Source organism: Pteropus medius, unplaced genomic scaffold (assembly GCF_902729225.1).
Source record: "Pteropus medius unplaced genomic scaffold, Ma_sr-lr_union100, whole genome shotgun sequence".
Taxonomy (NCBI): domain Eukaryota; kingdom Metazoa; phylum Chordata; class Mammalia; order Chiroptera; family Pteropodidae; genus Pteropus; species Pteropus medius.
In genome coordinates, this window is record NW_024346667.1 from 10292514 (window position 1) to 10307167 (window position 14654).

General features: G+C 37.3%; 1 protein-coding gene across 2 annotated transcripts in view; it reads right to left on the bottom strand.

Annotated features, from left to right (window-relative positions):
• The window catches only part of POU4F2 (POU class 4 homeobox 2), a 58438-nt gene that overhangs the window by 19140 nt on the left and 24644 nt on the right, over positions 1–14654 (bottom strand). Inside the window, exons 2-4 of one of the 2 annotated variants that reach the window (XR_005655668.1) lie at positions 11734–11860; positions 10252–10356; positions 3985–4273 (exon numbers count right to left, since the gene is read on the bottom strand). The gene's annotated coding sequence lies outside the window, so the exon portion shown is untranslated. Of the gene's footprint in view, positions 1–3984; positions 4274–10251; positions 10357–11733; positions 11861–14654 lie in introns of those variants that run through there. The other variant, XM_039876008.1, reaches the window with a different exon arrangement.

Sequence of the window (14654 nt, forward strand, 5' to 3'; positions counted from 1 at the left end):
TGCACAGAAAACAGTAAAAAAATAAGTATTTTTGTTGCATAGTGAAATATTTTAATTTTCCAAATTGTCTTTGATGAGCATTTTTTCCTCTTATTACCAGAATTATATGTGCGTACAGATTTAAAAACAGATATAACTTTCCTAGGTTGCATACATTTTTCATATAAGGGTCATTGCATCTTTTATTTAATCTGCTTGTAAATAAGTAATCCATCATCAGCTGAACGATCAGCTAAATTCATTCACTATAACTAGCCACAGTGAATATTTATAAATTGGAAATACTACTTAATTGATTTGAGAAGGATATATTTTACCTTCTAAGTTTTACAGTATGTCTCTGAAATGGGGAAAAGCTCATGGGCCGATACAGAAGAGTCAGTCTTGACTCACATACTTAGCTGGGGATCCCACAGAATGATCCTCTAAATATGGCCTAAACTATTTCAACTACAATCCAGATTGCCTCTCTTTGTCTAGAGCTAAACCAGGATGCTCCCTGAGTAGCTGAGAGATAAAACAAAAAGGCATATATTTTCAGACTTCTAATTTTCACCCTTTCCAATAATTATTAATCTGTAAATTAATTTGCTAAATTAATGTAAATGATTTTCTTGAATTATCAATTTCATTTGTTCTGCATGGTTTTCCCATGTAGAAAAACCAACCATTCTTATATCGATTCTAGAAACACAGATATTTAATGTGAAACCAAGTATGTTAAGTCCAGATAAAATCTAAAGTTAAATTCAGTCACAGTTAAAATTTCATTATTGTGCAATTGGCATGTAGGTGAGTTTCTTTATTCATCTCTATTGTTTATTAAATAATTGAGTGTTTATTGAGTGCTGACTCTGTACTAGCTGCTGTGAAGTCTAGTTTGAGAGAGAATCAGTTTATGCCTTGACACTGAAGAAAGCCTGCTGTATCTGGAGTGGGAATCACTTGTGGCTATTTAGGAAGCCCACAAGAAAAGAAGGATATTTTCTGTTTGGATGGATACTTGCTAAGCTTCAGAATTTTCAGGCCCCAATTGAAAGGGATGGTGAGAGAATTTTTGGAAAAGCTTTCTTAAGGTGGTTGGGACACTTAAACATAAAGACCAGCGAATGCTTCTTATCTAGTAATTTCAGAAGGTGGGATGCTTGCTGGAGGAGCCTACCAGGATTAGCTCATGTAAAAATATTGATGGTATTTCTGAATCTAACATCGGATGATTCTATAAAATACCCTGTGGAGCAGTCCTTTGCTCTCATTGCAACAATTTAAATAAAAAAGATAATTACAAAAATTAAAATTTTGAAAATATTGGAGAACTTTGGAAGCAATGAACTTTGGAAGAACTAAAATTCTAGATAAAAAGGGGCCCTTCCTAGGTGAACTGCTCTAACCTTTGTTTTGCTGAAGAGGAACTGAGAAACAGAGATGTTAACTAACTTGCTCAAAGGCCTACAGTGAGTAAATAGCAAAGCCAGGCAGTCTAGCTACAGAGCTAACATTTTCATTGAGTTGATTAGTAACATCTCTGGCTGTTGTGCAGTCCACAGGAAAATGCTAACATATGCTCAGAAGGGTCTCGCATCTGAAGGCCCGAGATCAAGACCATCAGGACTTGAAATAGCCTGAGCCTGGTCCAGCTTCCAGCAAGAGTCATTGACTATTCACCCATATTGCATTAGTTAAGGCTGTCGACTTAGGCCATATCTAGCTGTAGCTCAGAATCCATTTTCCTTTATCGAATTTCAGGTTTTTTTAGTTTTCACAAAAGACCATTTCTAAGAAATCTGCTGTCTCTCTGAGTTAGCTTTTAAGACAATTCAGTCAACTGTCCGTAGCATCTCCACAACCTTACAGATAAACATGGATCAACTGTAGCATGTGAAATCTATAAATTTCTGGTAGCGATTGGTCCAGATGAGCCTGAAAATAGTTGGAAAGTTTGTAAAGATGCAGTTGCCATTTCTACTAGTAACATTTTGAGTGTTTCTGTTTTAAGAAAATAATTATATAATTAAATTGTTTCTTGTTCAGATTACAGGGATAATTATTAGCTAGCGTGTGGTGTTTAGATGTTTATCAAATATCAATATATGAATGGTCATTTTCAAAAGTTTTTAATATTTGGTATTTCTCAATGATTTTATAGAAGAAAAGTGGATATAACTGGTATGTATTCACACCAAATATCTATAGGTGTGAATAGTTGCTTTACCTTTTAATTTTTTCAGAAAATAGCAAATGAAAAAATTTTTTTAATTAATCGATAGTGATAGCATATGCAGTAAATTTTTATTTGAGATTCAAATGTTGGACTAGTGTTTTAGGTACCATCACTTGGACACAAATATATTGTCTGAGATTTAGAATTTAGGCATTAAAACTGTGTTCTAGTTAAAGTCTAGGATAGAGACTATTTCTAGGGCCAATTTTACCAATAAATTTAAATATGTTCAGCAATATCTTTGTGTTCTTATTTACTTCTCTCTGAAAGTTATTTTTGACTCTTAAACAGGCACTAGTGCTGTATTTTAGAATATTATTTTGAACATAAGTAATTTGGAAAAGAAGTACTATAGTATCAGAATAGTAATATAAAGAAAGAAATTTTCCCTTAAATTTCAGTTCATTTTGTGCAAGAGTAAAACCCAAAAATAGATCATGTAGGTGTTGTGAAACCATTAAGTGAAGGAAGCTTTATCACAGTGAACACACACACACACACACACACACGGATGTGATTCCAGTTGGCACTAGTTCTTTAAGTGCAAGTTTAAAATTTCCTTCCCCTTACAGATAGGATGTTAGAAACCCCCAGGTGGTAAATTCATTTTAATTTTGCTTGTTTTCATTCTTCATTCCTCTGGCAACTTCGGTCTCTTGCCAAATAACTGTCCCTACCATTTGGCCCAGTTCTTTTCTGGCAACACAAAAAGGGAGTGGAAATCACAGGAGATGTTCTTTCTGAGACTAAACATGTGGGGTTGCAGCAGTTGGCAGCTTTTCATTATTCCCCACTAACAAAGAGGTTCCAGGGCAACACATTTTGTTCACTGAAGATTTCCCTATAAAGGCATTTTCCGTGAGAAAAGGGCCTGTACACCTCTTTAAAAGAACTGTCGGCGTCTTCTGCCTTTTCTCATTCTTTCTCCTGATCGCCCCAATCCCTCTTCCTCCCAGGGCCATCCTGTTCCACTGAACCCTCCTCACACCCAGCTCTCAAGAAAGAGTCGGACACATCCATTCACATTAAGGTGTAATTGACTTACTACTGTATCAGGCAGGTATCAAGAGACACCTTTTCTGCACAAATTTGCATTTTGATAGAGTCCCTTAAAGTGGATCTCTAGTTGTAGAGTCCAACATTTCCAAGGAGACAATGGAGAAGTGGCCATGTAATGCGACTGCTGTTTATTCTACCTACTTGTTAGGGAGGACAGGACAAAAAAGAGGCTAAGCTACTGAGGTCTCTTGGTAAAACAGCGGAGAGTTGACCTATTGCCAATTGAATTTAAACTTGTGCACAGGCAATATGTAAAGCCGGAGACAATACTGAAGCATTGTGTTCAATAATTCAACACACATGTATATATCTATATGCATATAAGATTGATGAGATATAACACACTTGCAAAAGGAAACATATTTAAATTTTACCCATGTTGGCCTTATTCATTCAATTACTCTTTGCCGTTTTTATGGATCGAACAGAGCTAAAGGAAAACATGGCTTTAAAATGGTGAAAAAATATGAGGGAAATAACTGTAATTCTTTCTTAAGGAAACTGCTTTTGCTACTTGTGCAATTTAAAATGGCAGCAATTAGTTTCTTAGGGGGATCTAATCACTTGCACAAAGAGAAAACATATCATTTTAGATACAGAATCAGCATTTGATTTGATCAGCAAATTCCTAATTTGAAAAAAGAAAAATAGCTTCAGGGCCCGGGTGGGCCACAGTAGTAAACCTTGCATGTGAAATGCGAGCCTTTGATTAGGAATATAAATAATTATTAGCTTATACCACATGGCTCCTCTCCTTTTTCCCTCTCGCATGCTCTACATCTACAGGGTGTTTTATAAAATTTATCTATGGGGAAGAGGGCAAGCTAGCAAGGGGTCCCTGGTCCTCACTTACTATCTTGTTAACACAGAATTCTGAATTCCTTGCTCGGATGCAGATTCCTGTTGTCAGAGAGTAAGAAAAAGTGTCAGCTGTAGTCAGCATACAGGAACATTCCGAAGATCCTAAGACAGCTTGTTTCTGGTTCCTTCTTTCTAAAATGACAACGAATTGTACATTAAAAAATTCAATATGGACATTTTCAATTTTAGGTAATCTTGCTTTCATGCCGAAATTACCATTGGGATTGTGCAGCCTTTTTTTCCCCTAGACTTTTTATTTATGGAATTAATTTTAATCAAGTAATTCTTATTCATTTCCAGTGATATAAAGCAGTACTACTATCTCGGTTTCTTAGTGAAAGAAAAATAGAGTGTATGTTGGCTAAACATTTTTCTGAGAACTGTAAAACACTGACATTTGATGGAGTGACTTTTCGTACTTCAGAAATGTATTATATACTAAAATTTAAAGAAATTCCGCCTGAATGTATAGATACACAATATAATGTGAGAAATTTCAGAAAACTTCATATCCTCTCAGTCTGTTTCCTGAGAGAGTTAGTCTAAATACCTCAGGTGCACAATTTACTACGTGTGTCAATTGATGAGATGAATCACCTAACCAGAAATCGAGGGCTAGAGGGCCACTTTACATAGAGCATGGCTTTCTTTCTGTGTCTAAGGCTTCAAATAGCAGACCAGACCTCCCAGATTACCTCCTTAGCATCTAAAGGAATTGTGTCTGCTTAGTCCTTTACTGAGGCAACAAATGGGTAAAATGACTACATCCTTATGGATTAGCAATTTATTTTCAGCAAAATCAACAGTGATACCCAGTGCCGATTATAGTTTATCTCCAAGCCCCATCTTGCGGGTATGGTCATTTATGAATCACTGCAGTTGGGATCTCCTTTATGGCTCGTTGTCCTAGTTCTGTGTCTCTGACTCACCATTTATTCCTCAATTTACTTGATCCACAATTGTCTGGCCACTTTTGAATACTGCTATTTATTCGCTAATTGTAGAGAGCTAGAGTCGCTTTGACTGCACCGGTTCTAAGTTCTTTCCTTAGGTGGTAGGCTTCTGTTTCTTGGCAGAGTTCATCGAATTTTGCCTCCTCTGTTTCTAATCCTGGCCCTGATTTCTGTTGTTCACTCTTTCTCCATGACCGTTTCCCCTTCTAGTATGCTTCCTGAAACTTAGGGGTTTATGGTTTTCCATGGATACAGATAGGAAGAGAAAGAAATCTTTAAACCTAGAACTGTGTGGAAGACTTTCCCCATTATTCACAATTTTAGTTTCTTTGTGTTGGCATTAAAGATCCCTGCTGATGAGAAAGTGTTTTCCACAATGGGGAGAATTTGGTGGGTATATGTATAGAAACGATTATTACTAACATGATCCATGTCTTTCACATACACAAAAAAAGAAGAAGAATCTTGTATTTCAGAAGTAGCATGCATATTTAAGAAGTTCAACTTTAGTTGTATAATACAGAGGTTTTTTGAAGTGTAGATGTGTTTTAGGTACTGAGAACATATTTAAAGACTTAAAACATTCTCAGTGTGGCCCCCACTGGAAGCAAGATAAAAAATGGAGGTTTAAAGTGTTACATATTCTTCATGCCAGTCATTCAACTATGCATACCAGAATTATCTTAAAATCTCTCTTTTCAACCTAAAGTTTCATGAAACATGTCAACAGAATAGTAAAAAGAGTAGGCTATACAAAAATTGTTTTTAAGGACTATCTATCACCATTTCTGGCAATGCCTGGAAAATAAAAGAGGAAGCCTATCAATCAATAGGTACTGCGTCACACACAATGCCAGAAATACCTTCAAAAAGTATTGGGAAAGCCAACAAATCACCTAAGATAATTCTGATGATTAGGATGGAAAAGGTCTCTGGCGCTTCTTGCTCATCTTGGTGAACTGATTGCAGATCAGAACAGTCTCTCTTCAGTCTCTGAGTGTTACCTGCTCTGCTCTGTACCCATCTGATATTGGCATGACGGCTGTCTTTTTTTTTTTTTTTTTTTTGGTAATTTTTAACCATGAGCAGCCAATGATGAATAAGTTTTGCATGAGAGGAGTTTAGACTAATTTTGGGGTTCAGACATGTGTTTATTAAATAAAGCATGTTAACTGTGTTCTTCAGGTCTTATTTGTTTACTAATTTTTCATCATTTTACCTGTCAGTCATTAAGAGAGAGGTGTTAAAATCTCCCATAATAACTGTGCATTTATCAGTTTCTCCTATAGTTTCATACATTTTATTTTATATATTTTGAGGTAAATTTATTATTAGAGGCATATTACTTAAGAATTGCTATATCACTATTATGAAATATTTGATCATAATATCTCTTATCCTTAAAAATGATTTTTATAATATATTCTATTTTGTGTGATATTAATATAGAGATGCCAGCTTGTTACATTTTTACTTTTTAACAATTGATGTTATTTTTTTTCTGTTTCTTTGTTTTCTCATTTCATCATTATTTACTCTGTTTCTATTCTATTAATAGTAATTCTTGAAATTTTACCATGGTTACTTAACAACTTGAAAACACTTGAAGTTAATCAATATATTAACCTCTCTTTCAAAAAACAGAAGCACTTTAAAACAGATTTATTCCACTTGACCCCTCCCCAAATTATCTTGATTTGTTTTAACATGATAACTTTGGCTTCTGTGTGAGAACGGAGGATAAGAAGGGCAAAAGTAGATACGAGGAAACCAGTCAGGAGGCATTGGCCCTGGTCCAAGCAAGCAATGATGGCGGTTTAGATTGATGGATTGGATGCAGTAAGACTACTAGGTGCTATTGCTTCCCAGCATAGGATGGAATCATAGTACTGTCTCGTACAAAGCAGCTGGTTTCAGTGTGAGTTACGATAAATAATAGCTAATATTAATTGAGGGTCTCTATGTGTCAGGGCATTATAGTAGCACCTAAAATGGATTTCCCTTTTGATCCTCACAAAAATCCTATAAGATTTGTTTCTTCACCCAGAGAGAGACCCGAGGTTGCTGACTCAGTGTTCAGGTACCCTCATGTGAGAGGAAAGTAAGCCAGGCCACAACGTAGGCAACTAAACCGAAGGGCCATGATTTGGCATAGGAAGAAGAGCATTCCCTTGAGAACCAGCAATCTAAAATCACATGCTTTTGTGTGCCTATTTGTGTTAGATTTCAAGTAAGATTAAATATCTATATCTTCCATTCTTGACACTACAAAATATGTTAGAGAATTAGAATAATTGTGAAAATAGGCTTCCTTTTTTCATTTTTGCTGTGTTAGGGTAGAAAATAAATATTCAATTTCTCTATGAATATACTCCTTTGTTGCATATAGTATCTCCCTCCATCTATCTACCTATCTATGTATCTGTCTATCTCTCTAGTGTTTATTTTGCATTTTATGATTACCTCTAAGTTAATAGTTACTAAAAGCTATTTGTTGCATTTTTTAAATTAAGTTTATATCTGTTGTATTAAAAAGATTTAAAAGGCTATCTGTCCCACAGTAAACAATTCTTTTTAATCAATAAATATTGTTTAAGTGTGATAAAATTTTAGTGAATTATTGATTATAGGTAGTACCAATTTATAAATAATCAGTGTCCCCAAAATTGGTTTAAAATCTCATTTGCATTTCTATATAAGACAATAATTAAAGTCAGCATTTATAAAGTGCCTACTATGTATTGGGTGCTTTTACAAAAATGATTTGTTAATCTCTCAGAAAACACTATGAAGTATGTAAATTAATCCCATTTTACAGATGAGAAAACTAAAGCTGAAAGAGGCTAAGTAACTTGCTGGAAGTTATGCAGCTTATAAATAGCACAGCAGAGTTGGGATTTTAACCTGGATCTGTTCCAAATCTTGGCCTTATTACCTCATTCCTGGCAAGCTCAGGAAGTCTACAGAAGTCATAAATGCAGCTTCAATATTACTCCTAAGAAATCAGAGTTTACCTACTCACCCTAATCTTCTCCAAACCCTGAGCACCGATTGAGCTGTGAATCTTTCTCAGTCCAGTGTCCAATTCCCTGTAAGGTTGGAGCAGCCCCCAAACTAGAATTTCTCTAACCGTAGATGTGATGTAGAAGAGAATCAGAGCTGGGCAGAGAATCAGCATCTGGGCAGCACACTGTGGGGCAAGAAGAAACTGCAGTAATAGCTGTAGGCATGAAAGAAGTGAGAGCTTGGGCCCAGGAGTTTAATACCTTGTGAGTGAGAAGTGTATGTAGGGCCTTGGGTCTGGGCAGACCTATGGCAGGTACTGGCTGAGAAGGGCTCTGTTTACAGGTGGCATAAATAGGAGGTTGGGGAGACATTCTGTGTCAGAAGGACACTGAAGTTTCTTTAGATTCCAGTGTTTAGGTGTGGGAATTTTTCCTTCTCCCTCCCAAGATCTCCTACTGGGAAATAAATGTATTTCAGCAAAATGAAAAGTAAATACATTTGATAAAATTATTTAGAACTAGGTCTTTCTGCCCTGTGTCTTAATAAGATTTTGTTTATGCTACTTTTGTGGCCCTAGATTGTATAGAAAGAGATCATACTTAATTGATTTTTATACTCTCTATAATGACCTAGACATAATAGGTGTTCAGTAAGCATATGATGAAGGGAATTGAATTGATGTCTTGAGAAAATCAACATGATAAAATCAGCAATACATTTTCCTAATAGACTGGATTGAAAATGTTTGAAGAAGACAGGATTGCAAAGGTAGGCAGCATTGTCGTGCATTAGCAAGGCTGTATCTTCTGGGTTTTCACTTTAAGCAAAATGTTTCCAACTACTTTTTTAAATTATAATAACTTTACTACCTTTCTGCTGAAACATGGGTTGCCATCACCTAAGAACAAAGTCCAAATTGCTAACCAAGGCCCACTTAGCTCAAAGGCCTGATCTCTTAAGTTTTTCATGTTCTTTCACATTGTGGTATCTGCCCCAACCTGTCAACACACTTCCATGACTTTAATCCTGCCGTTAATGTCCTCTGTTAACACTGATTAAATCCTGAGGTGGGAACGTGGATTCTGCCCAAGCGAACAATGGCCTCTGATTTGAGCAATGGCGTGGCCCTGAGTTGAATGAACTTCATCACAGCAACGCATACCTTCAAAATTCTGGGCGTGTACTTGTAGTCAGAATGAAACGAAATAGAAATGTAACTGTGGGCCTCACAGAGCACTTATCTTTGTGGGGCAAGTGTACTTCAAGTCCTGTGCTTGGCTCTGTAGGTCAAGAAATGTGATTTTTGTCAGCTTATCCTCAGGTAATAAGTTGAGGGGCCCCGAGTCACACCAACCAAGCAGAGAAGAGCCAATGCATTTACTTAAATGTATAATTATCAAAGTTTACTAAGAGAGCCTACTCTGTTTCCACAGGATTATCTACATCGAAGCCAGATTATAATCAAAGGGTTATTTAATGAGTGTGAAATTGGAGCCAGGGATATTCTTAATGATTAGTGTTACTGAGTTGTGAAGGTTAATTTGTCCATGTCAAAGAGAATTCACTTAAGGCAGTAACTGTCTGCTGGGCATACTCCGACGCCCTGTGAGGGGGTCCCAGCAATGCTGATGGCCTGTTTGTGCAGCCTCTTCCCAGAAGAGCCCTGGAGACACAATGACAGACACTTCGTCTTTGACTCTGCTTTCTGCACTTCCTGCTGCTACACACCTGATTCTCCTGTCCTTGGACCGGCCAGGGTACAATATGTGAGGTTAAACCTTGCTAGATGCTATTGCATTCCAGGTATGCCTTCATGTGGCATGTATCCTCATCACCCAAAATGAACTCGTGTCCCCAAATCTCCTTATCCACACTTCACAGTCTCAGATTACGACTGCAGTTGGTAATTTTATTCGTTATGTTGATTTACTCTTTTAAGATAGATTATTCCTTTAAAAAGTTGTTTTTAAATATATAATACATGCACATAGTATAAAATTCAATAATAGAAAATCTCCACTTCCCTTCCACCTCTGTCATCTTTCTCTCTCTCCAATTTTTTTATTCCTGCTGCTGGAAACTGGGGAGGGCTCTTAGAAAATACTTTCTGGGTTAGTTTCTTCTCTCGTATGTTTTCCCAGCACCCCATACCTTCCCTATCACCAGGACATGCTTTCTTGCTTCCTTGTATGTATCTGTTATAGATTGTCAGCTCCTTGAGGAATGGGATGTTCTGTTTTGTTTTATTCCCAGCACCTAGCACAGTGAATGTACCTTAGTACATGGTACAATAGATATTTATTGAATGAATGAATATTTTCAGTAAGTGACATTTACTAAGAGTTTATGATAAAATGCAATAAAATATTGTACAAAGATATTATTGATTGTAGTAGATCAATATGGGTCAGTGCCCTACCCAAATCCCCTTTTCCCTTACTATTTTGGTGCACACAGGACCAACTTCGAAATGCATTTCTTTGCCTGAGGGTCTTCTCTGATCACCCAAGTCCAAAATGCAAATGAATTAATGAATACCTCCCACCACAACCAGTAGCTCTCAGCCAAAGACTGATGGGAAATGGGGTATAAATAGCAGGGGTTTTTTCGCCCTTAGGGTAGGACAATTCTGAGGCAGGTATCCTGCATTTGTTCCCAGAATTTCAAAGCAAGATTAAGCTCCAGTTATCTATAATGATCACTTGTTTGCGAACCTACTATCTGACATCAGTGTCCTTGAATTTACCTTGTTGTCTCTAAGTGGCCAGACTGGGATCACGTGTCCATCCTGAACAAATCAGTGTCCCCGGTCTGACTGGCCAGACTTTGAAAGGCATCAGAGGTGGCATGGATTTCACCAGAATCACGAAGATTGAGAGCGAGAAATGAAAGAAAATTAGAGGCCATTCCGGAAAGTATTGTGATTAGAGGTGGAACAGCCAAAGAACAACTATATTCTATTATAGACAGAGGATTGAGACTTACAGAAAAGAAAAAAAAAATTTTTTTCATTAAGATTTATAGCTGGTCTGAATTATTTATCAGACCTTCTAAGGAAAATAATATTTCTCTATTTTAAACTTTTGCAGAGAGCCTAAAATGAAAGATTCTTTTTATAAGTAAGATAGATATTTTTCTTTGTAGGGGGAAGGAGGGAATGATAACATCCACACCCAGTGAGGCCATAGGCCAAGCATTTGGCTTTTACAAACATATTGAAATATTATTCACCTCTGTAAATAAACCTGAACAGACAGGAATTTTTTGAAATGATATCTAAGTAGTTTTTATAATGAGAAATATTTTGAGCAACTGGCCATAGAAAGTCTGGGGTGTCAGCGATTCAACACACTTGAAGCTTTGAACATTAAAAGACCCCAAACTTCTGAGCTTTGCTTCTTAAAGTGTCTCTTATTTGCTGTCAGTAAATCCCTCAAGCTTAAAGGATTAACCTTCTCACCGAACATTCCTATCCTTTTACCCGCCTCCCTTCTACTGTTCCAGGACCACTAAATTTCTTACCAAGTCATTGTTTTCCAGTATAAGAATAATAATACCTCCCATCTCCAGTTTAGAGTTTAGTTAGTTATGGAATCTCTGGCTCTATGGAATGGATGGGTAGCTCAGTCTTACCTCAAGACTGGTTATTTGCTGAGTTCTCTCTTAAATCAAGATGCATAATAGAGGTCTGTCTTCTGAACACATACACGCTGGGTGCCTTTCTCTTGCGTGGGGCGAACAAAGTCCATCGACACTATCCCTAAAAAGTTCAGAGAGGGAAAAAGTCACTTATTCTTTCATTGGTCCATTTTTCCTAATAACACCTCACACTAGAATATAAAATGCTGGTGAAGAAATGTTGGTTAGGAAACCGGAGAATTGGTTTGGTTGTACTTTTTCCCTGTCCTTGGAGATCAGCTTCAAGGTGGGGCAAAGGAAATGACTGTATCTTAAAGACTAAGTCTCCGTCCTGGGTCTGTAGGGATCAAGAGGATGATAAGGAGGAGATGGCTAGAAAGGAAAGTCAAACCATTCCTCCAAACCTGATGTGACATAAGAAACAAAACTGTAAAAACTCCAAAAGTCAAGGAGAATTGATAGGGAACACTTTAGTGAAATATTTTAAAGGACAGAGGACCGTAGTAAGAAAAGAGAGAACATTTCTATAAAAGCCAATATATGCAAAACAGTTACAGTTTCCTTAGACACCCTTCTACAGAAAGCCTGCCCATCTCCTCCAGTGCTGGCTTGGACTTCTATGTCCGCAGGGTGACTGATGGGACTCAGATCAGGCCTGCTTGACTTCAGTTGTATCAATGCAAAGGAGAGCTTCTTTTTAGCAGGAAGAAAAGACTTAGCGTGGCTAGTAATCGTTGGAATGAAATTCCAGCTTGACATCTGTTCCAGACTCACCTGCAGCTGTTGCTTACCTCCTTAGAGGCAGCTGGTGACTTGGCACAACACAAGATGTATGAGAGAAGGAGCTAGCAGAACTGGATCTCTCCCTGCCAGCCCCCGACTCCCTGGCTAAGTTACGCTGGGGTCATACGATCGTTCTCTCCATAGCAGTGTTCTCGGCTTGGGTTGTACGTTTAGAATCACCTGGCAGCTTTAAAAATCCTGACGTCTAACCTCACACTAGACCTCAAGACTCTCTAAGAGTGAGATCTAGGTATTCGTAGTTTGTAAAGCTCAAGTGATTACATTGTGCAGTTAAGGCTAAATCCACCCTAGGATTTTTGCTTCACTGCTGGTGGGAGTTAGAAAGGATGGAAAATGAAGATATAAAGAAGAGTGGCATCTGAAAAAAAAAAAACATGGGTGCAGAGGAGAAATAGGGGTTACATTTTTAAAAGACTTAATCACCATGTAGAAGACATATGCTTTTGGAAAAAAACCATTGGAATTAAGAAATATAAAAACCTGGTAACAGTACAGGGGAAGAAAGGTCTCACAATTGGAGGAGACCTTAGATGCGTTTTAACCCTCTGCATTCTGATTAATGCTAATATATCAACTCAGTAATAAAAAAAAACTTTCGTATCTATTATGTTATTTGGTCCCCACTACGTCCCTGCAAAGTAGGCATTAATTTATTATTTCCATTTTACAGATCATAAATGTGAGGTTCAGAGAAGTTAATACTTGACCAAAATTGTACCAATAAGTGCCCTGAACCAGCTCGAACCAGGCCTTCTGACTCTAAATGTTTGCCCTTTCCACCATGTTTGTTATGGACTCTGTACTTTCATTAATGCATCTAAGATGCCATTAGGTTTTTTAAAAGTTTTTTTTTATAGCATCTTTATTGAGATATAATTCACGTACTATGAAATTCACCCCTTTAAAGTATACAATTCTGTAAGTTTTAGTACATTCACAGAGTTGTGCAGCTATCACGATGATCTAATTTTAGAAGATTTTCATCACGCCAAAAAGAAACCCTGTTTCAGTCCCATTGCAGTCACCCCATCACCTCCTCCCTCCAGCCTCTGGGAAAATGAGGCACATTCATACAATGGACTATTATTCACCAATAAAAGGAATGGAGTACTGACACACGCTGTGACATGAGCGAACCTTGAAAACACGGTAAGTGAAGGAAGCCACGTATGAGACCACATATTATATGATTCCATTTATGTAAAATGCCCAGAATAGGCATATCTATTATTGAGCCATTAGCTTTTCAAAAAATTGGGGTAAAATACACATAACATAAAATGTTTCATCTTAACCATTTTTAAGTGTCCAGTTCAGTGTTATTAAGTACATTCGCACTGTTGTTCAACCGTCACAACTATCTGTCTCCAGAACTTTTACATCATCCCAAACAGAAACTCTGTACTCATCAAACCATAACTCCTACTTCCCCTCCCTTAACCCCTGGCATCCACACTTCTACTTTCTGTCTTGACGAATTTGCCCGCTCTGGGTACCACATATAAGTGATCATATGGTATTTGTTCTTTGGTTTCTGGGTACTTCATGCCTTGTGTGTGTCAATTTCTTTTAAAGGCTGGTCATCATACACACACACACACACACACACACACACACACACACACACACACACACTCTACATTTTTATCCATTCATTTGTCAGTGGACACTGACGTTGCTTCTGCCTTTGGCTACTGTGAATAATGCTGCTATGAACATGACTGTATAAATTTCTCAGGTGTGTCTGAGATCCTGCTTTCAGTTCTTTTGGGTCTATATCCAAGATTGGAATTGCTGGGTCATATGGTACTTCTACTTTAAATATTTTCAAGGAGCCATCATACTGCTGCCCTTAGCTTTTGCAAGCACTCACTGCAGCTTCCAGAACATGAATGCTTCGATATTATTTGCATGGAGCAGGCCAAACCTGCTCAACAGTCATTTAATTCCAGGCTCACAAACAATGAGGCGAGAAATGAGCAATCTACATCCCACCGCTAGCAATGCTTTTCATAAACTATTAAGTTAATGAAATGTCTCATTTTTAAAAAGTCAGTGACTAAAACTGATTTTGTTCTCAGCTTATTGTCTGTTAACGGAAAAATTTTAAA